At 35.9% G+C, this 22,374-nt stretch overlaps 1 pseudogene; it reads left to right on the top strand.

Moving 5' to 3' along the window:
• Positions 1-3,145: 3,145 nt before the first annotated feature.
• LOC128589405 (uncharacterized) lies at positions 3,146-3,246 on the top strand (annotated as a pseudogene).
• The last annotated feature ends 19,128 nt before the right edge of the window (positions 3,247-22,374 follow it).

Below are 22,374 nucleotides of genomic sequence, written 5' to 3'. Positions count from 1 at the left end.
ATGCTCCATCTCGCTGCGTTTCATTCCCGCAGAACAGGTAAAAAATTAAAGCACAACTGAAAAATAAATGCCCATTGGTATGAAGGTGTAAACGTCTTTAGTAACTGAGAGAAAAGATTAGAAACTTTTTTCTGTTGGTGTTGTTGTTTGTTTGTTGTCATGTCAAAATCTAGGTAGTAAATATTTTAGGCTCTGTGTACTACACTATCTCTGTTGCCACTATGCAATTCTGCCTCTATAGCACAGGACAAACAAATGGACGTGGCTGTATTTCAATAAATCATTATTTTAAAAATACCACAAAGTAGGGTGGCACCTGTGGCTCAGGGAGCAGGGTGCCGGCCCCATATACCGAGGGTGGCGGGTTCAAACCCAGCCCCGGCCAATCTGCAACAAAAAAATAGCCGGCGTTGTGGCGGGCGCCTGTAGTCCCAGCTGCTCGGGAGGCTGAGGCAGGAGAATCGCCTAAGCCCAGGAGTTGGAGGTTGCTGTGAGCTGTGTGAGGTCACGGCACTCTACCGAGGGCAATAAAGTGAGACTCTGTCTCTACAAAAAAAAAAAATAGCACAAAGTAATTTCATCTATGAACAATTATCTACTTCCACTGCACTAAATAATAGTTTCAGTGAATAAACTGAAATGGGAACCATTATAGAATTCCTTAGGATAAAATCTACAGATTTAATAAGTACCTCCTTGGATATAATGCATCCAAACCACTAGACTCAAAGCAGAGCTAATAGTTGAGTGAAGCAGACAGAAGAGATTGACTTTATGGGGGTTTCAAGTGATTAAAATGAGAACAAAGAATGGGAGATAATTAACAAGAAAATTAAAATTAAGGGAGAGAAAAAAATAATTATAACAGAAGAGTAAAAGAGAAAATTAGCATGCACTTGAAAGTACTTGGGGTAACTCAAAGATATTTTCATTGTTTAAGCTTTATTAAGTTGTAAGTTTAAAGTACAAAAAAATCACAAATATTTTTGAAATCACACCTTAATTTTCAGAACACATAGGCCAGACACAGTGGCTCACACCTGAAATCCTAGCACTCTGAGAGGCGAGGTGGGTGGATTTCTTGAGCTCATGAGTTCAAGATCGGTCTGAGCAAGAGTGAGACTCCCATCTCTACTAAAAATGAAAAACTGAGGCAAGAGGATTGCTTGAGCCCAAGGGTTTGAGGTTGCTGTGAGCAATGACGCCATGGCACTCTACCCAGGGTGACAGAGTGAGACTCTGTCAAATAAAAAGAAATTTTTTTTTCAGAAAATATCAAGTGATAAGTCAAATGGCTTGCATTCACAAATTCTTAGGGTAAGAAATGATTTTAACATCAATAATAATACAATAATATTTAGAATATTTGGCATAAACTATCATACACAACATCTTTCCAACTGATTTCAAGGCTGTCTAAAATAATGTATAATAGTAGTAAACTCAATATCTTCCTAGGCATTCCATTCCTTCTTTGGAAGTTCCAAATAGTTAGAAAGCTATATTACAATAGGAGAATTCTAATCTCTCTTCATTTATCACAGCCTCTCAGAAATTAAAATGTAGCTATACTCAACCACACAAAATATAGAAAAATTATAAATATAGAAAATAATGGATTCCACCGCTATTATAGGATGGAAAAGGCAGTGGACACATGACATAATGTAATTAATGAGAAACCATGAAAATAAAAAAATTTGTTGCCACTAATTGCTAATGAGAAGGTTAAAGACAGAATTAGTGCCATGTGTTATAAAGATAAAATGCCAGAGAAGACAATTAATAAATAAATATTACAAATATTAAAAGAATAAAATCATAGGGGATGTGGTTAATGAACATCCAAATTTAATTACATATTGTATATCTTTTAGTTATGAAAGTGAATTTTGCAGAGAAAACAAGATGTTTCATGATAATTGTGCTTTCTTACAAATATGGGTGTTGTCCTGGCCTGTGAGATACGGCTTTTTCCCTTAGTGCTGTTATCACTGCCGCCTTGTTTTATAAGTCTATTATAGGAAATTGAACTTGGAGGAAATTGAATCTATTCACTCAAGCTATAATGCTCACACCATCTACATGATGACTAACATACTATCTAAAACATCATTAAAGTGTAAGTGTAACTGTAATTCCATTGGTATATAAGTGACATAAATTCACTTTTTTTTTCCTCTCAAAATTCTGTTGGGAAAATTAAATTGGCAATTTTCACTGATTTACTTTAAGCACACAAGCAATTTTTTCCCCTTTGAATCTATAGGTCAGATTGTGATTTACCTTCAAGCACCCCTTTAACTAGATTCACTGTTTTAAAAATCAACCGTATTCACTTAAAATTTATATGTATATGTGTGTATATTTATATGTGTACACACACACACACACACACACACACATATATATAAAGCTTTTCGTTTATATCTTAAACTCTTGTTTCCCATTGAGATTGGTCTTTTCAGTCAGAACATCCCTCCAGAACTTACCTACTTTCGGCATTCCTTAGGGTGCTAGTACATGGGTACAAGACTATTTTGTTTTCAGTTACCTTTTGAAATTGGCATAATTTTGCCTCATTTGTGATGTAAGTGTTTTTAATGCATAAAGTCTTATGGATTTTCTATTTTTTTCCTTAAGCCCTTGAACGATTTTCCACTGTCTTTTAGTCACCATGTTTTGTGATGAGAAGTCTGCAGTCATAAACTGTTGCTTCCCCCTATCTAATGAGCTGTTTTCAAGATTGTTCCCTTTATAGCTGGTTTTCTAAAGCTTGACTACAATTTACTTAGTTATCACTTTTTAACATTTTTCCAGCTGGGGGTCACTGAGATTTTTATAATTTCAAAGAAAATTGGCAAGTTTTAGGCCACAGTAGCTTTATAATTCTGCTCTTTCTCTCCACCTCCCCTGCCGATATTCCAATACTCATATATTATATGTGATATGTCAAAGAGTGCCTTATGCCAGACTAGAACTGTGGATGCTATTATTTAAATAGCTTTTTATAACTGAAAAAAATTCTTATTTTCAGTTTTAAAATACTGAAAAATGGAGCAAGCCAAAAACACGTCCACCCTCATCCAGCATGTGAATATATAGAAATAATCCAAATGTTCATGAACAGTACAATGCATAGGGCGTGCTTGGCAGCACCTTCACTAAAACTGGACAATACAGAGAAGATTAGCATGGCCCCTGTGCAAGGATGACATGCAAATCTGTGCAGCGTTCCATATTAAAAAAAAATACAATACCTAAATTTTAGCTTAATCATAATATTACAATAAAAATGAATAAAATATAATTATATGTGACAACATGAATGTATTCTCCAAATATCATGTTTATAATAAAAAATTAAATGTTAGGTAATTGTCCCAGAAAAGTCCCTTCCCCACAAAGCCCCTTCCTGCTTTCAACAGACCAAGACCTTTCATACAAGCCTTGGTGGTCTGTGAGATCTCTGCCGGTCGAGTGCCACCCTTTCATTAAATACATAAAAGAATACAGAGAATTTCTTATGTGAAGTTTAAAAAGCTAAATTAAGGTGTATCATTGAATATAGTTTGGAACTATAGTAGTAAAACAATAAAAGATATGTAGTATTTCTTAATCAGGATATCAGTTACAGCTATGAGGAAGCGTAAAGAAGTGTGTATTTGGGGTGCAGCACCCCTTGCACAGTGGTTACCGCACTGGCCACATACACCAAGGCTGGTGGGTTGACACCCGGCCCGGGCCAGGTAAGCAACAATAACAACTGTAACAACAACAACAAAAAACAGCCGGGCGTTGTGGCGGGCGCCTGTACTTCCAGCTACTTGGGAGGCTGAGGCAAGAGAATCGCTTTAGCCCAAGAGATTGAGGTTGCTGTGAGCCATGACACCACTCTACTGAGGGCAACACAATGAGACTGTCTCAAAAAAAAAGTGAATTTGAAAAAACATGATGATCTCAAATTTAGTAGATAGTGTCCTTCTATAGTTAAATTTTACATACGTTTAGTCAGAGTAAATACAAATGTATTCGCTGATTTTCTTCAATACAATACAATTCTAAACATTTTTCTTAATCTTTTGTCATTTGCATTGCTATGCATTTGATTCACTCAACTTATTCAGTCTGCTGAAAGTATATCCTATTTATTTCTTTATTTATTTATTTTTATTAAATCATAGCTGTGTACATCAATATGATCATGGGGCACCGTACACTTGGTTCATAGAATATTTGACACATTTTCATCTCATTAGTTGACATAGCCTTCCTGGCATTTTCTTAGTTACTTTGCCAAGATATTTACATTCCACATTTGCCAAGGCTCACATGTACCCAGAATGGGAGAAGATATTTGCTGGTTATGTCTCTGACAAGGGTTTAATAACCAGAATCCACAGAGAACTCAAACGCATTAGCAAGAAAAGAACAAGGGATCCCATCGCAGGCTGGGCAAGGGACTTGAAGAGAAACTTCTCCGAAGAAGACAGGCGCACGGCCTACAGACATATGAAAAAATGCTCATCATCTTTAACCATCAGAGAAATAAAAATCAAAACTACTTTGAGATACCATCTAACTCCAGTGAGACTAGCCTATATCACAAAATCTCAAGACCAGAGATGTTGGCGCGGATGTGGAGAAAAGGGAACACTTTTGCACTGCTGTTGGGAATGCAAACTAATACATTCCTTTTGGAAAGATATATGGAGAACACTTAGAGATCTAAAAATAGATCTGCCATTCAATCCTGTAATTCCTCTGCTGGGCATATACCCAGAAGACCAAAAACCACATCATAACAAAGATATTTGTACCAGAATCTTTATTGCAGCCCTATTCATAATTGCTAAGTCATGGAAAAAACCCAAGTGCCCATCAATCCACGAATGGATTAACAAATTGTGGTATATGTACACCATGGAATACTATGTAGCCTTGAAGAAAGATGGAGACTTTACTTCTTTCATGTTTACATGGATGGAGCTGGAACATATTCTTCTCAGTAAAGTGTCTCAAGAATGGAAGAAAAAATATCCAATGTATTCACCTCTACTATGAAACTAACTTAGGACCTTCACATGAAAGCTATAACCAAGTTACAACCTAAGAACAGGGGGAAGGGAGTATATCCTATTTAAATGCATAATTTCCTGTGCGTTGCACAAAATTTGTGGTATACATGATGCTTGCATAGCCATATGTTTTAATTTCAAATATTTTTATAATCATTTGACCAAAATGAAACTAATAGAATTAATTGTACAGCGTTTTCTCTCTCAGGAGCAAGGCCCAGGTGAGCAGTCAGCACAGAAGTAGAATGCGTCTACAATGTTCAAGACAGCTGGGTAACTTCAGAGAGCTGGAGCTGAACGTATCAGAAGGGCTTACAATGTTCATTCACGTTTCAGAAAACATAAATATATGTTCAGATAGAAATAAAAATAAGAATATAAATTATAAAAATAGTATGACAATCAAACTTATGCTCTTAGAGACATCTTAGACCTCAGATACTATTTCGATTATTCTACCTGACTTAATTGCCAGTAGCATGTAGTAAATGGCAGTGTCATTTACTACAGTGTCATTTTATTCCCCTTTTAGAGTTATGCAAGGTGGCTGATCCTGGTAGGAACAGCTGAGTGCCTTACGAGTTATAATGCATTCCCTTTGAACATCTAACTCATAGTAGTTATTCAACCTATATCTGTTGAATGAATGAATAAATAAATAAATGCTGCTAAATGTCTACTGAAAATATTTTATTATTTTGGTCAGATGTACGTTTTCATTAAAGTTCATCCACAAACTGTTGTTATTAATGAAAGTGATTACTTTTTAGGTACATATGTATATGTTAGCAATTATAAATTTATTGCTTGATACCAGTGAATTTTAAACTAAGCGATTTTTATTTACTTTTTGGCATCATTGCCGAGAACAAAAGGAGAGATTTTAGACATTCTTCCGGAATTTTAAAAACTCCATCATCGAAAATAGCATATAAATAATATGTCAAGCTTTACTGAAAACAAGTTACTAATATTTAAAAATTTCTGTGTGGATTTAAAGACTATTCCAACTCAGCTAAATTTGTGACTTGCTTTGTTGTTTTAAGCAGTGTGACTTTGGTTTGTTACTTACTGTCTCTAAGACTCAGTTTCTTCACTTGTGATATTAGAGATGATAAGTGTATTTCATTCATGGGATTATTATAAGCATCAAATCAGGGTACATAAGTACACTGAATATCTATTTAATCCCTTGTGCTTGTATTTTGTTTTGTTAAGTCTAGAGCAGCCTTCACTTTATGCTAATGTGGCCACACTCTCAAGTCATTTGCTTCATGCTATCCTAATTGAATTCTAAGATATTCTGCAAAGTTTCTTCATTCTGAATGGTTGGAACGCCTATGTCTTCCACAACTGTGTGATCTTCAAAAGGATGGTTCATTTCACAGCTCCCAGTGTGTACTATGGGGACATCAAGAATCTCAATCTGTCATGTACGATATAACATTTGGCAGAAAACTTAGGGGACATCTCTGCAGATTTTTGGAGCTTCATTCTTCAAACTCTTACTGCACAGCAGAGACCTTTGCACTCTGCCTGGGCTTCACCATCTGACACTTCCATCAAGAAAGAGCTTGTAGGCTGACCACCCAGACATTACGGTGGGTCACCAGCCTTGTTTCCTTCTCTCTAGAGAACACCGCCTTGCAACACTTGTCTTCTAATACCTGAAACCAGTTGCTTCACAGAATTCTCCACTTTTATAGTTGTTGTGACAGGAGAGTTAGTCTTCTTCTGGTTATTTCCTCATGGTTAGAAATGCCAGTCAACAAGAACTTAGAGTGATGCAGACTTATATATATTTTTAGACACTTATGAGTTTGAATTACAGTAAGTGGCAAACGTTTTTCGACTAGTAACCAAAATTTTACCTAATTATTGAAAAATAAAAATATTTAATTTAATATGATTTAATTTAATTCTAGGGAGTCAAAAGATGAAAAATGCCTACCAGAGAGTTCATGAAACCAGTTTCCATTACATATGAACTTGAATAAAATCAAAGTTAAAAAATCAAAGAATGATCAGGACATATATACAAGGAAAGTGAATTCAATGACTGAAAGAATTTACTTGTAGTAACTATACATAGGTATACATTTGTGTGTATGTATTGATTATATAAATTATGTGTATACATATGTGTTTACTGTATGTGCACACATGTGTGCATAACAGACATATATTAAGATAGTTAAATAAGTAGATGGATGTATAGTTACAAGACTCACTGGAGAAGAAGTTATGGAGGCCCTCAATAGTTCAAGTCAAAATTTGGAATTGATATAAAGTCTGAGATTCTCAAATGATAGAATAATACAATGAAAGAGATAAAATAGAAATATTTGTTTTGAAGGTTTATGTTAGGTGAATTACATCTTGAAAGAGCTGGAGAAGGAAAAGTCATCTCAGATATTATTGGGAGAACAAAGATAAGAGGTGGACAAGGGTAATGATATTGAAGATTGAAAACAAAAAATACAGCAATGCCAATAATGCCATGCCTGCAGGAAAACACTGGACATGTGAAATGATAGATTTGTACCCTAAATGGAAATGACAACCCACATAAGACAGAGATAGATGATTGTGACATAAATGGGGTACAAGTACAAATTTCTATGTTTGTTCACATATGCTTTTGCTAAATCATTTTAAAATGAATTCTCTGTTTGTGATCTTTACTATGCTATAAGGTAATCACCTATAGTATTTAAGTCATTTATGCTGGAAAACAAATATATTTTGTATAACAGTGGCATTTTATTTCAAGCTATAGACATACTATTGGATATATATCGATTTACTATTTGGATATCACATTGTTACATATGGGCTATCTGTACAAAATAAAAAGAATTTGGTATTTAAAGAACTTTTACATTGTAATCTTTTGCAACATTGCTAGCATGTTTTTAATTGGTCTTAAGAAATATAAATTTCCTTTTTTTTTTTTTTTTTTTGTAGAGACAGAGTCTCACATACCGCCCTCAGGTAGAGTGCCGTGGCATCACACAGCTCACAGCAACCTCTAACTCTTGGGCTTACGCGATTCTCTTGCCTCAGCCTCCCGAGCAGCTGGGACTACAGGCGCCCGCCACAACGCCCGGCTATTTTTTGGTTGCAGTTTGGCTGGGGCTGGGTTTGAACCCGCCACCCTCGGCATATGGGGCCGGCGCCCTACTCACTGAGCCACAAGCGCCACTCAAGAAATATAAATTTCCATATGTGCTTTTCTTTCTTTCTTTTTTTTTTTTTTTTTTTGTAGAGACAGAGTTTTACTTTATTGCCCTCGGTAGAGTGCCATGGCATCACACAGCTCACAGCAACCTCCAGCTCCTGGGCTTAAGCGATTCTCCTGCCTCAGCCTCCCAAGTAGCTGGGACTACAGGCGCCCGCCACAACACCCGGCTATTTTTTTGTTGCAGTTTGGCCGGGGCTGGGTTTGAACCCGCCACCCTTGGCCTATGGGGCTGGCGCCCTGCTCACTGAGCCACAGGCACTGCCCAATATGTGCTTTTCTTTTAAAAAATAAATGTTATTAACAAATATTTCTATGATTCTATTTGCAGAAAATATAGATATCGACTTCAAATGTTTGAAGGACTAACATTTTTACAAGGCAAAATGCTTTATCCGTTATTATTCCATAAGTAAAATAGGGACCTTGTGTGTATTTTGCAGGTTTATTGAAATAGAATTGTATGAAATTGGAGTGTTTAGGAAGACAATGGGCAATATATAATGAAATATAATTAAGCTGTCATATATCTTTATTATGGAAACTTAAATTTTGTCTGCAGTATTACTAAGAGAGAAAATGACTAGTTTCTACCCACCATTATTGAGGTCTAATTGACAAATAAGAATTAGATATATTTAAGGTGTACAATGCTATGTTTTGACATACATATATATTATGAAACTATTACTATAACCAAGAAAATTAATATATCCATTGCTTTACATAGTTGCTTTTCATGTGCATGTGTAGTAAAAATACCTAAGATCAGCTCTCTTAGCAAATTTGAAACATTTAATACATAGTTAACATTTGGTTTCCACAAGTTATTCAATTTATAAATGAAAATTTAAACCATTTGATCAATATCCCCCCCATTCCCCAATCTTCCCCTTTCAGCCTCCAACCCCCACAGCCTTGGTAACTTCCCTTTCAATGAGTGTGTAGTAATTAATTTTCGATGCAAATATGACTGGATAAAGGGATTCCTAGATAGCTGGTAAAGCATGTCTTTTTTCATTTGTCTGCAAGTATGTTTTGGAGATTGAAATGTAAGTCCATGGACTGAGCGGAGAATATCCACCCTTAATGTGGGCAGATACAATTCAATTGGCTAGGGACTTGCATGGAACAAAAAAAGGCTGAGGAAGTGGGAATTCTTGCTTTCTCTTCTGGAACCAAGACATCCTGCTACTTCTGCCCTCACAAGTTTGAACTCTAGGTTCTCTGGGTTTGAACTCCAGGATTTCTTCCAGTAGTCCCGTGGCCTCACATTGAGGGTTATACCATCTTCTGCCCTGTTGCAGAGGTTTTCAGACAGGGACTGAGCTGTGGTACCAATCTCTCTGGTTTTCCAGCTTGCAGATGGCCTATTACAGGACTTCTCAGCCTCCATATTTCTATGAGCCAGTTCCCCTAATAAATCTTCCCTTTATCTGTCTATCTATTATCTATCTATCTATCTAATCTATCCATCCATCCAATCCTCCTATAGGTTCTGTCTCTCTGAAAAACCCTGATATACAATATAAGTGAGATCATGAAGTATTTTTATTTTTTTGTCTAACATATTTCAATTAGCATAATGCCCTCCAGTTTCATTATGAAAAGGTGATACATCATGATAATGAGATGATTTCTTGATAGATGTTGAGTCTGTGGAGGTTTCTCAGATCAGAAATGACAAAACATCACTTTTTTATCACATTTTTAGCTCATTTTGTTTTTCCAAATTAATGCTTAGGGGTATTAATAAAAGACCCCTCAAACCAAAGTCCGGTGTTTGCATATTTTTATTTTATACATAATGGTTGTCTCTACATAATAAAGATAGATGATTAGAATAGTTATTAAAATATAAGGTAAGGACCAAATTGCGGGTCTTAATTTGTTATATGAATATCTTACACTAAATTACTTCTCCTTTACAATAAAATCTGTCATTTTCAACAGGCATAGGAGGTGTTAACTTAATGAAGCTTGTCCATCTATATAGGATATGTAATATTGCTTTATTTTATAGATGAAAAGCAATATACTGAGGAGACTATCTAATCTGAAGTAATAGAATAAGAAATGGCAGAGGTGATAAAGACTGGGGTTCCTATTCAAAATTCCAAGCTTTTAAATACAATTGCACATTGTTATCCATCTAACTGACTTTTCTTGCCATAATAGAAGTCTTTCAAACTGCCCTTAACAATGATTAAAAACTTTATTAGCAGATTTCTAAAATTCTGGCCGTATCTTTAAGAATGGTATAGACCTTTACCTGGACTTTTCATCTTGGTTAACAAGGATGCTAGTTCCATTTCTGTGTTTTATAATTTTATTACCTTTTATAACATTTTGTTTAATGTGTAAGCAGCTCTTACAAAAAGTTGATAATCTTTAAAACTTAATTCATTTCTATAACTTGTATACCTCTGATAACATTTATAAAATGCATTTCTACTTAGATTCCTACCTATTGGTTATTTACAACAGGAATTTCTATACGACTCATCTTTCCTGTTCCACTATTCTTTCATAATTACTTTGCTTTCTTCAAAATTCTCGGTTGTTCTTTATCATTCAAGAGTTTTATTTCAATCTAGATGTACAATTTTATCTGTCTTTTGTATCTTTATATTTAATTGAAAGATAATCAATTTTAAATAATTTTAAAACTATGAAACTGAATATTTTAATTAATAAATGAAGAATTTTTTTCATCAAGTAAATAAATACAGACTATGGCATTTATTAATAATTCCTTAAAATTAATACCTACTTGCCAAGTACCAAAAACAACCAGTTTAGTAAATAATCGTGTTTGGTTTTGTTGGTAAATAAATATTGTATTCCCTAGAGAGATCTTATAAAACACACCATCCTGTGCTAACTTGTACAATCATGACTTCATAGTTTACATAGAAATATCATCCTAATTTTCTGATTCAAGTTGTAAATGTTTGGTAGATACCTTCCTAGTCAGTCTCTGAATAAAATCAAAACCGTATGTTTAACAAGGAGGGAAGATTTAATTGTGTGTGTGGCATAAATTCTAGTACTCTATTCAGAGTACTAGATACAATGATACCAGTATTAGTACAACTAGTACTAGTGATACGATGTCACTATTTTCCACTATGATGTCAAACTTTCCCATCTAAAGCTCTTTGTGATACTCACTCTTTACTTAATGACATGTGGGGAGAAACATATTTTAATTCACTTAGTTGAAAAGGATAGAATTTGTATAATATCTGGTTTAGCCATTTAGTAGTTTTTGACATTTTCCTTCAGTTTTAGCCACTGTAAAAAAAAAAAAAAATTGTTTAATTTCTTGCCAGTAGCATGCTAATTATTGATATACCAGAAGAACTTCAGTCTGAGAAGCAACATTTTATTGGATGAATAGGATGATCTTAAGTCTAGATTGTGATTCTCATATGCTGCAGATTAATTAATCATAAAATATTATTTCATAATGAGAGATCTTCTGAATTTCCAAATAAAGATAGGAGTGTTCACACAATGAGACTGTGAAAAACATGTTTCCACTTGAAATGTATATAATTGTAGCAAGACACATTCTTTGTTTTGACAGAGACAAAGTTAGTATCAATCTGACAAGGATTATGGAAGTAATGTTTTGTCATTTCTTTCTAAACTGAGTCAAATGAATGAATTTTAAACATCAACATTCTTTTAATGTTTCCCTAGAAAACAGCAATTTATGTTTTATTGAAAAGCACACAGTAATGGCAAAATGCATAGGCACTAAAAATGTAATACTTGTTACAGGTTCAGCAGATCAATGGCGGGTCCTGATGGTGCCTCTTTCAAAGGTTAGTATGTTAGTATGTAAGACTCATGACTCCGTCTGCAGGATCAGACTCTACTCTATATTGTCCTCAGAAACCCAGTTTTACTTTCTAGGGTGTGTCCTTCCGCAGTGTCCCATTCAGGATTTCTAGCTTCTCTTTTGTGGAATGTGAGAAGTTGTTGATATACTTTACTGTACTACTGTTGTGACTTTGTTACCATAATTTCCAACAGTTGAAATTCAAAGTTTAAATTTCTCTCATGTGAGAATTATGCATATTAACATGGGAAACATAGATAACTTTCTCGTTACCGAGATGATAGGAATTATGTTAAAGTCAAAGCCAGTTTCTAATGTTCACTAATTCGATCATACAAATTAATGACTTTTTGTGAATGTTTTTTTATATAGGATACGCTCTGGTAAATGTTTTATATGCACTGACTCATAGAAACCGTGTAACCCCTACAGACAACAGAGATAATTCTTATCCTTATTTCTGGGTGATAAAATTGAGGCACAGAACAGCTCTGGTTGTTGTTCAGAAACACACAGTGGGTGGAGAAGGAATGTAAGTGAAGCATTCTGGGAGCTGAGCAAGGGCACTGAACCGCTGTGATGAATTGCCTCTCTGTATTGATACACTGCAAAGTGTGATTCTGTGTGAAGGTCCTCTGATTTATTCATAATATGCAAACCAAAGAAAGGTTAGGTTTTATATGAAAGAGTAGTTTTATTTTGCTCATTATCATTTTTATTATCCACATAGCAATTGGATATTTTGATTCTTGATGTTACTATAGTGCGGAGTTGATGCAGCTTTTGATCATCATAAGGCTGAATGAAAAGATTTTAACTCATTATCATCAGGGATACATGAATCATTCTATCTTATCTATGCATGGTTGACTGTAACTGTAATGTAATTTTGCAAAATATGTTCCTTTGAAATTCATGTAATTTTCTTGTCCTTTCTCTTTATAGTTTCTTTCAGTGAGTCACAAAGCCAGGTATGTTTACTGAATTTTTCTTGAGATTATATTTGTAGTCGAAAGATATTTATTCCACAGTGTGAAAAGATAAGTGAGCTGAGAAGGAAGTTTATTTAGGAAAATTTTACCTGTCATTGTGGATATTTTCAATGATGCTGTTTTTGACTCTTGGTCAAGATCAGGGACCTGTATTTGTTTTATAGATTTCATGATTAAGATTAATACAGAAACATGAACAGCTAATTCTTGGTCTCCTTTAGCATGAAATGCTCTTAAACTCATCCTGCTTAAAATTTCCTCACTAATTTGTATGGAATTGTATCTATTGAGCTTTAATTTATTATCTAGGCATCTAAAAATATTTTGTATTTTCCTGAGGAAGAGAGGCATAGATAATTTAAGCCTTCAAATTAGATGTAATTATGCTTTTCCCTTTCCATAATAAATAAAATTAGTTTCATTTTGAGGACAAGAAAGAAGAGATTTAACTCCAGTCAAATGTGCCAGCCTCCAGAACTCCAGTTAAATGTGCCAGCCTCTAGAATTTACTGATTTGATTGGTATATCTCTGAGAGCAGAGAGTAGTTATAAATTTGTAACTAAAAATAATAAATAAAGCTACCTTAAGACTTATATCTAGGTTTAAACTCAATGTTTTGTTTTGAATGCCTGTAAAAATACTTAGCTATATCACTGCTCAATAACATGTTGACAGACACAACTTTTTTAGAAATAAACTCAATATTATGCTGATGAGGCTTTTTATTGTATGAACGTTAATTAAGTTGATTATATTAAAACTTATAACCTGTTTCTTATTTTGTTGAATTATATTAGCTATGGATTAATTTAACAAGCTTATTTCAGTAGAGAAATTAAATTACCCCACTTTAATTTGCTTGACTATTTAATATAATGTCCCAAAACTTTAAAATGGTGTAAATGGATTTTTACATTTAAACTTAGAGTTAGCATTTCAACGTCACAAAAGATGCATAATAATGTAAAGTAAATGAACTCTATAAAATGTGCATTAAGTTATTTCATTTACATTTATTTTCTTACTATAAAATAAGTTTTAATTATTTCATATTTATTGGGTTTTAAAATAAATCCATTCAACTTTTTTAAAAGCTAATGGAATGCAGAATATATACAGGGGAAGCTTCTTAGTTGGTCACCTCCCTACAGTGACCACCTGCTTAAGGTTGACCTAATTTTCATAGACCAGCCATGAACCACAGGTACATATCAGTACATTAGGCCTAGTTCCTTATGTTGACCACCTGTAAATGTTGACCATTTTGTTACAATCCCCTGGTGGTCAACTTACAGAGGTTCTATTCTACTTTATATTATTTTTACTCGTTTATGTGTGTGGGTGCATAACTGTGAATTATACATAAAATAAAATTAATGTAGGTATCCCTTAGGCTTAATTGTTAGAAAAGAAATTACAAAGGAACATTTGGGAGCATGTGGGATGGACTCCGTGAGAATAGGTATTGATTCTTTCTAAAGAAACTATGAAGAATTGAGTTATGAATATAATAAAAGACATTTAGTAAAAAGACATTTTTACTTGGACCTATTAAATACAAAAATTGCAAATACACATATTATATGAACCTGCTGCTATTAATAATTAAATGTTTGTTATTTAAACTAAGAATTGAAGTCTGGTAGCATGATTCTCCTGATTTGTTTTTATTTCTGAGTAATGTCTTGGATATTTGAGGTTTTCTCTGGTTCCATATAAAACAAAGTACTATTTTTTTTCCAGGTCTTTAAAGTATGATGGTGGTGCTTTGATAGGGATTGCATTAAATTTGTAAATTACTTTAGGTACTATGGACATTTTAACAACATTGATTCTTCCTAGCCATGAGCATGGTATGTTTTTCCATTTGTTATTATCTTCAGCTATTTCTTTTCTCAGAGTTTCATAATTCTCTTTACAGAGATCTTTCACGCCCTTTATTAGGTAAATTCCCAAATATTTCACCTTCTTTGGCACAGCTAACTGTAAAGGGAATAGAGTCCTTCACTGTTTTTTCAGTTTTACTATTATTTGACTATATATAAAAGCTACTGATTTGTGACTACTGATTTTGTATCCTGAGACACTACTATATTCCTCTCTCACTTCTAAGAGTTTTGTTGTTGAGTCCCTGGGGTTTTCCAGGTATAAAATCCTATCATCTGTGAAGAGTGAAAGTTTGATCTCCTCTGACCCTATTTGTATACCCTTGATCAACTTCTCTTGACTGGTTGTGATGGCTAAGACTTCCTTACAATGTTGAAAAGCCATGGAGACAATGGGCAACCTTGCCTGGTTCCTGATCTGAGTGGAAATGTTTTAACATTTAAATGTTTCCACATCTGAGTGGAAGTGTTCCATTCAATATAATATTGGCTGTGGGTTTGCTGTAGATGGCCTCTATCAGTTTAAGAAAAGTTCCTTCTCTACCTATTTTCTTAAGTGTTCTGATCATGAAAGGATGCTGGATATTGTCAAAAGGTTTTTCTGCTACTATTGAGAGAATCATAAGGTCTTTGTTTTTTAGTTTGTTTATGTGATGTGTTATATTTATAGTTTTATGTATATTGAACCAACATTGAGACCCTGGGGTAAAACCCACTTGGTCATGGTGTATAATTCGTTTGATGTGTTTCTGGATTCTGTTTGCTAGGATTTTATTGAATATTTTTGCATTTATGTTCATTAAAGATATTGGTCTATAGTTTTCTTTTCTTGCTGGGTCTTTTCCTGGTTTGCAATCTGGGTGATATTTGCTTCATAGAATGTGTTGGGAAGTATTCCTTCTTTTTTCATATTTTGGAAAAGGTTTAGTAATATAGATACTGATTCCTCTTTAAAGGTTTGGTAAAATTCTGATGTAAAATCATCTGGTCCTGGACTCTTATTTTTTGGGGAGATTTTATGTAGTTGATTCTATTTCAATACTTGATATAGGTCTGTTCAGAATATTCAGATCTTCGAGATTAAGTCTCAGAAGTTGGCGTGCTTCCAAGTATTGGTCAAGTTCTTTCAGATTTTCATATTTCTGAGAATAAAGTTTTTTGTAGTATTCATTAAGGTTTTTGTTTTTAATTTCTGAGATATCTGTTGTTATTTTGCCTTTGGCATTTCTGATTGATGATTTTAGGGACTTTAATTTTCTATTTTTGGTTAGGTTGGCCAAAAGCTTATCAATTTTGTTGAATTTACGAAAAAACCAACTTTTTGATTCATTGATCTTTTGAATAATTCTTTTATTTTTTATTTCATTTAATTCTGCTCTAATTTTAGTTATTTCTTTTCTTCTGCTGTGTTTGGGGTTGAAATGTTCTTCCTTTTCCACTTGTTTAAGATATCTCATTAAGTTATTTACTTTCTCTCTTTCCGTTCTCTTGAGGAAGGCTTGCAATGCTATAAATTTCCCTCTTAGGACTGCCTTTGCAGTATCCCAGAGGTTCTGATAATTCGTGTCTTCATTGTTGTTTTGTTCCAAAAATTTGACAATTTCATTCTTTTTATTTATTTATTTAATTAAATCATAGCTGTGTACATAAATGCCAGCGTGGGGTATAATGTGCTGGTTTTATATACAATCTGAAATAGTTTCATCAAACTGACTAACATAGCCTTCATGGCACTCTCTTAGTTATTGTGTTAAGACATTTATATTCTACGTTTAGTAATTTTCACAGATGCACCATAGGTGTGGTCCCACCAATTACCCTCCCTGCATCCATCCTCCTCCCTCCCCTTCCCTCTCTCTCCCCTTTCCCCATATTCTTGGGCTATGATTGGGTTATAGCTTTCATATGAAAGCTATAAATTGGTTTCATAGTAGGGCTGAGTACATTGGATACGAAATCCTTCCATTCTTGAGATACTTTGCTAAGATAAATATGTTCCAGCTCCATCCATGTAAACATGAAAGAGGTAAAGTCTCCATCTTTCTTCAAGGCTGAATAATATTCCATGATGTACATATACCACAATTTATTAATCCATTCGTAGGTTGATAGGAACTTGGGCTTCTTCCATGACTTAGCAGTTATGAATTGGGCTGCAATAAACATTCTGGTACAAATATCTTTGTTATAATGTGATTTTTGGTCTTCTGGATACATACCTAGTAGAGGAATTGTGGGATCGAATGGCAGGTCTATTTTTAGATCACTAAGTGTTCTCCAAATATCTTTCCAAGAGGAATGTATTAATTTGCATTCCCACCAGTAGTGTAGTAGTGTTCCCTTTTCTCTGCATCCACGCCAACATCTTTGGTTTTGGGATTTTGCAATGTGGGCTAATCTTACTGGGGTTAGGTGATAACTCAAAGTACTTTTGATTTGCATTTCTCTGATGATTAAGGATGATGAGCATTTCTTCGTATGTCTATAAGCCATGCACCTGTCTTCTTCAGAGAAGTTTCTCTTCAAGTCCCTTGCCAAGCCTGAGATGGGATCACTTGTTCTTTTCTTGCTAATACGTTTGAGTTCTCTATGGATTCTGGTTATTAAACCTTTGTCAGAGACATAATCTGCAAACATCTTCTCCCATTCTGAGGGCTATCTGCTTGCTTTACTTACTGTGTTCTTGGGTATGCAGAAGCTTTTTAGTTTGATCAGGTCCCAGTAATGTATTTTTGGTGTTGCTTCAATTGCCCAGGGGTCCTCCTCATAAAATATTCACCCAGGTTGATTTCTTCAAGTGTTTTCCCTGTACTTTCTTCTAGTATTTTTAGTTTCATGCCTTAAGTTTAAATCTTTAATCCAATGAGAGTTTATCTTAGTTAATGGAGAAAGGTGTGGGTCCAGTTTCAGTCATGTACAAGGTCGCCAGTCAGTTAATCCAGCACCATTTGTTAAATAGGAATCTTTTCCCCATTGAATGTTTTAAGTTGGCTTGTCAAAGATCAAATAATGGTAAGTAGTTGGGTTCACTGTTGCATGAATGTCTCCCAATTGATGGATGGCGCAGAGAAATGAGTCCTGCAATGAAATAGTATGAGTAATAAGGAGGAGCACTTACACTTTCATGGCAAGTGGCAATTTTTATTTCTTCCACCAAAGGTCATATAGGCACAAAACTTAATCAATAAACACATGACTTAAACCTCGGCCCCAGGCCTTTTACTGCCTGGTACTTATGGGCCTATGGGGAAATCAGATTAACTGATAACCATTTTACTAACATTATCTAAAGCTATCCTTATGGGCTAAGGTTTAACTGGTTTAACTGATAACTACTTCACTGAAGTTATTCTTATGCTAAGTAATCAAAACAAAACCACAAAACAAGATTCTGGGGAATTAAGCTGTTTGAATGCTTGACCATCTGGAGGCTGTTAATCATCTTTAAGGAATAGTCTGAAAAATCCTGAAATATACAGGTGACTGTCTGCAGTCCTGCTTCCACGAAGCTCCACCCTAAATCACTTTTACATGATTAGGTTCTAAGCCACATATGGAGTTTTATCCAGGATTTTTTCCTTTCTAACTCACAAAAGACTTTTAACTTGCCTTCACAAAATAGAAACATTTAAAGGTTTATTTATAGGCTTTTCACCTATAGTTCATCTCTCGGTTCTCAATTCTGTTCCATACATCTACCTCTCTGTTTTTGTGCCAGTACCATGCTGTTTTGATCACTATCAATTTGTAGTATAGTCTGAGGTCCAGCAGTGTGATCCCTCTTGCTTTGTTTTTATTTCTGAGTAATGTCTTGGCTATTTGAGGTTTTTTCTGATTCCATATAAAACGAAGTATTATTTTTTTGAGATCTTTAAAGTATGACAGTAGAGCTTTAATAGAGATTGCATTAAAATTGTATATTGCTTTGGGTAGTATGGACATTTTAACAATGTTGATTCTTGCCAGTCATGAGCATGACATGCTTTTCCATTTGTTAACATCTTTAGTTATTTCTTTTCTTAGAGTTTCATAGTTCTCTTTATAGAGATCTTTCATGTCCCTTGTTAGGTAAAATCCCAAATATTTCATCTTCTTTGGCACAAACAGAATAGAGACCTTGACTGTTTTTTCAGCCTGACTGTTGTTGGTATATATAAAGGCTACCGATTTATGAGTGTTGATTTTGTAACCTGAGATGCTGCTGTATTCCTTGATCACTTCTAAGAGTTTTGTAGAATCCCTAGTGTTTTCCAGATATACAATCATATCATCTGCAAAGAGTGAAAGTTTGATCTCTTCTGACCCTGTGTGGATACCTTGATCTACTTTGATTATTCATGTTACTGGAGTTTTTCTGCTGATTCTGCCCCATGATTATTGTACACCATTTGGCCATCTGAGCAGATAAGGTAAAGTTGGGTTGGAGGCTCCAGGAGTAGTGATTAACCAGCCCTTTGCCCAAGAGCTGGGACTGGTGTCTGTACCTTTTCACCTAGAGCTTTGGCAAGAACCCATACAGTTCTATGGTCTGAGATACTGGTGACCTGCTTGGTATGGTGGGGCTGATTGTCTCTGTCTTGTTTTTAGCTGGTCTCTGTCCTACCCTAGTGAATCAGTTACTCTGAGTTGAAGTCCCAGCTGTGGAGAAATACCAGCAATTAAGTCACCCCACCTACCATGGGCAACAACTGGAAAAGGAAAATGAAACCTTCCCACACCCACATACCCAGGGTACCACTTTGGATAGTCCTCGGGTGATTGGCCTGGTTCAATAGTTCCAAATCAATTATCCCAGTCAGCACCGGTCTCAGGTGGGAGAATTCAAAAGATCTCTGGCAACTAGATAGCATGGGGTCTGCTGGCAACTCAAGTATGACTAGCTCCGGTGCTCTGTGAGGTCAGAAGGACCCACCCAGCAAATGAATTAGTCTAGGAAGTTTGATGTCTCCTTCCCCACCTTGCACCTCTGTCACACCCAGTCACTGGGAACTCCGCAGGGCTGTGACCCAGTTCCCTCCAATGAGCAGATGCTCCAGAGGTTTGTGCCTGCCTGAGTCACAGGACAATCTGTGTCTCCTTGGTCAGGCTGCCGCTCTCTGCCACTATCTGGAAGGGGGAGCTGAGGCCTGACAACCTCAGGTGCTTAATGGAGGCTGGGGAAGTTCACTCAGTTCCAGCCCCACCCCTGATTGATGTTGCTGACGGAACAGAACAACTTTACAGAATTTGTTTCTGTCCTGGCTATATTCCCTTGCGGATCAGACACTGTTTGAGTACACAGAAACTGCGACTCAGCCCTGTTCTGTGCCGCTGCCTGGAGCTGGTGTGTCTGTCTCTGCTACAGTCTGTTTTGGGGTGGGCGCAACTAGATCTCACACTCAGCTTTTGGTTTCTGCCTCTTCCTGCCTGCCTTTGTCTCAGCTATGATCCCCTGAGGGATGGGTGCATCTTAGGCTCATTAAAGCTGTCCTTCTGGTTCAGCCCCACCCTGGGAGTATGCTGTCTCTGCATGCAGTATTCTTGTCCTGGCGCCCAGCCCCAGGCAGGTACTGCCTCAGGCATACCATTTACTCATGGAGCCTGCATTTCTATCCCAGATCTGTTCCACCAGTGGCTGCCACCGGAGAAGATGCCCAGCTTCCTCTGGTTGCCCAGAGAGACAGGGAGTGTCTCTCCAAAATATCCCCAGGGGTATAAGCCCTAATGTCCTCCAACCCCCACACTGCCACTACTGCTCTGTGCCTTGGGGCACCACCTCTCCCTCTCTAGTATGGCTGCCTCTCAGTTAACCATCTTCTTACTCCTGTGCTACAGAATCAGCACAGACTAGCAAATGCCAAACCTCTGAGCAGATGCTCCAGAGGTTTGTGCCTGCCTGAGTCACACCTCTTGAGAAAATGCCCAAGAATCTGTACTCCATGAGGGACAGGCTTCCAGACCTCAGGGTGAGAGTGGAGGAGAGTGCTGGAAGTTTAGAACTGCAGGAAGAGAATATATACCATTTATTACCTGGCAGGAGAGTGCCATGGCACATTCATAAGTCCTCTCTAGAGAAGGAGTTCCAGTTTTATCCATGGGATAAAATAGGAGGGGATTTGAACTCTGCTCACTTGTTCGTATAGAGTATACTGCGAGCTGTTCTCATGGGGGAGGGGACTCCTATCCACTTGGCGATGGATTTTGTACCTATTGTTTGTTTCCTTGGGGTTACAACTTGCCTCAGCAGGGTTGATGTGTGTTCTTCAACCTTCTATCTTGGCTCAGCTCCAGACCATCTGGTTACTTGCTAAACTTCTGTCCTTTAACTCTCCTTATGGATGGGAGCCTCTGTGAAGAGCTGGCTCCAGTCGGCCATCTTGCCTTTGCCTCTTCAGCAATTTCCTTCTTAATCTCATCTGTGACCCAGCTATCATTCAGCATAATTTTATTTAGTTTCCATGTCTTTGTATGAGTATGCAGATACCTGTTATTGGTGAGTTCAACTTTTATTGCATGATGATCTGAGAAAATACAAGGAATTATTTCTATACTTTTAAATTTGCTGAGGTTAGACTTGTGACCTAAGATGTGATCAATTTTGGAAGAAGTTCCATGGACTGATGAGAAGAATGTGTATTCAGTTTTGTTAGGATGTATATTTTCATACCAATTTTTATGTATGGCTCACCTTCCCCCATGGACTAATTTTGTCCCTTGGTAACTGAACAGTGACTTGCTCAGACTCATGGTAGCCCACTGCTCAAAAAGCCCATCATCTGTATTAGATGAGGGATGGATTTGAGGCAGCTTATCCTGTTCACCTGAAAAGACATCTTTTATATTTAATTAATTAATTAATTAATTAATTTTGAGACAGAGTTTCACTCTGTCACTCTGGGTAGAGTGCTGTGGCATCATCATAGCTCACGCAACCACAACTTTGGGCTCAAGCCATCTGATCCTCATGGCTCAACTTCCCAAGTACTTGCAACTATAGGCATCCACAGTAAAGCCTGGCTAATTTTTCTATTTTAGTAGAGTCATTGTTTATATTTTAAAAAATTCCTTTCTTCCTTGGCAGTCTTTGTTGACTCAATAACTGGATAATTTGAGCAAATAACAATTGGACATAGGTTGAAACTTCTTTGCAGTTTCCACAAAAATAATATTCATAAAAATACCTTGAAATGTTAAGTACTCTATAGACCTAGTGATAGGGGGTAAATTGTTCTTGGAACATTCTTAACACAAAATAGTTATTTTTCTATCATTTTTAACAATTGTACATTTATTGTGGAAAGTTTCAAAATTCAAAGAAAATAGAGAATATAAACAGTATTCACAAGC

Source organism: Nycticebus coucang, chromosome 6 (assembly GCF_027406575.1).
Source record: "Nycticebus coucang isolate mNycCou1 chromosome 6, mNycCou1.pri, whole genome shotgun sequence".
In the NCBI taxonomy this organism is placed as follows: domain Eukaryota; kingdom Metazoa; phylum Chordata; class Mammalia; order Primates; family Lorisidae; genus Nycticebus; species Nycticebus coucang.
The sequence above is the reverse complement of the archived record's forward strand: the minus strand, read 5'-3'. Positions and strand labels throughout refer to the sequence as shown.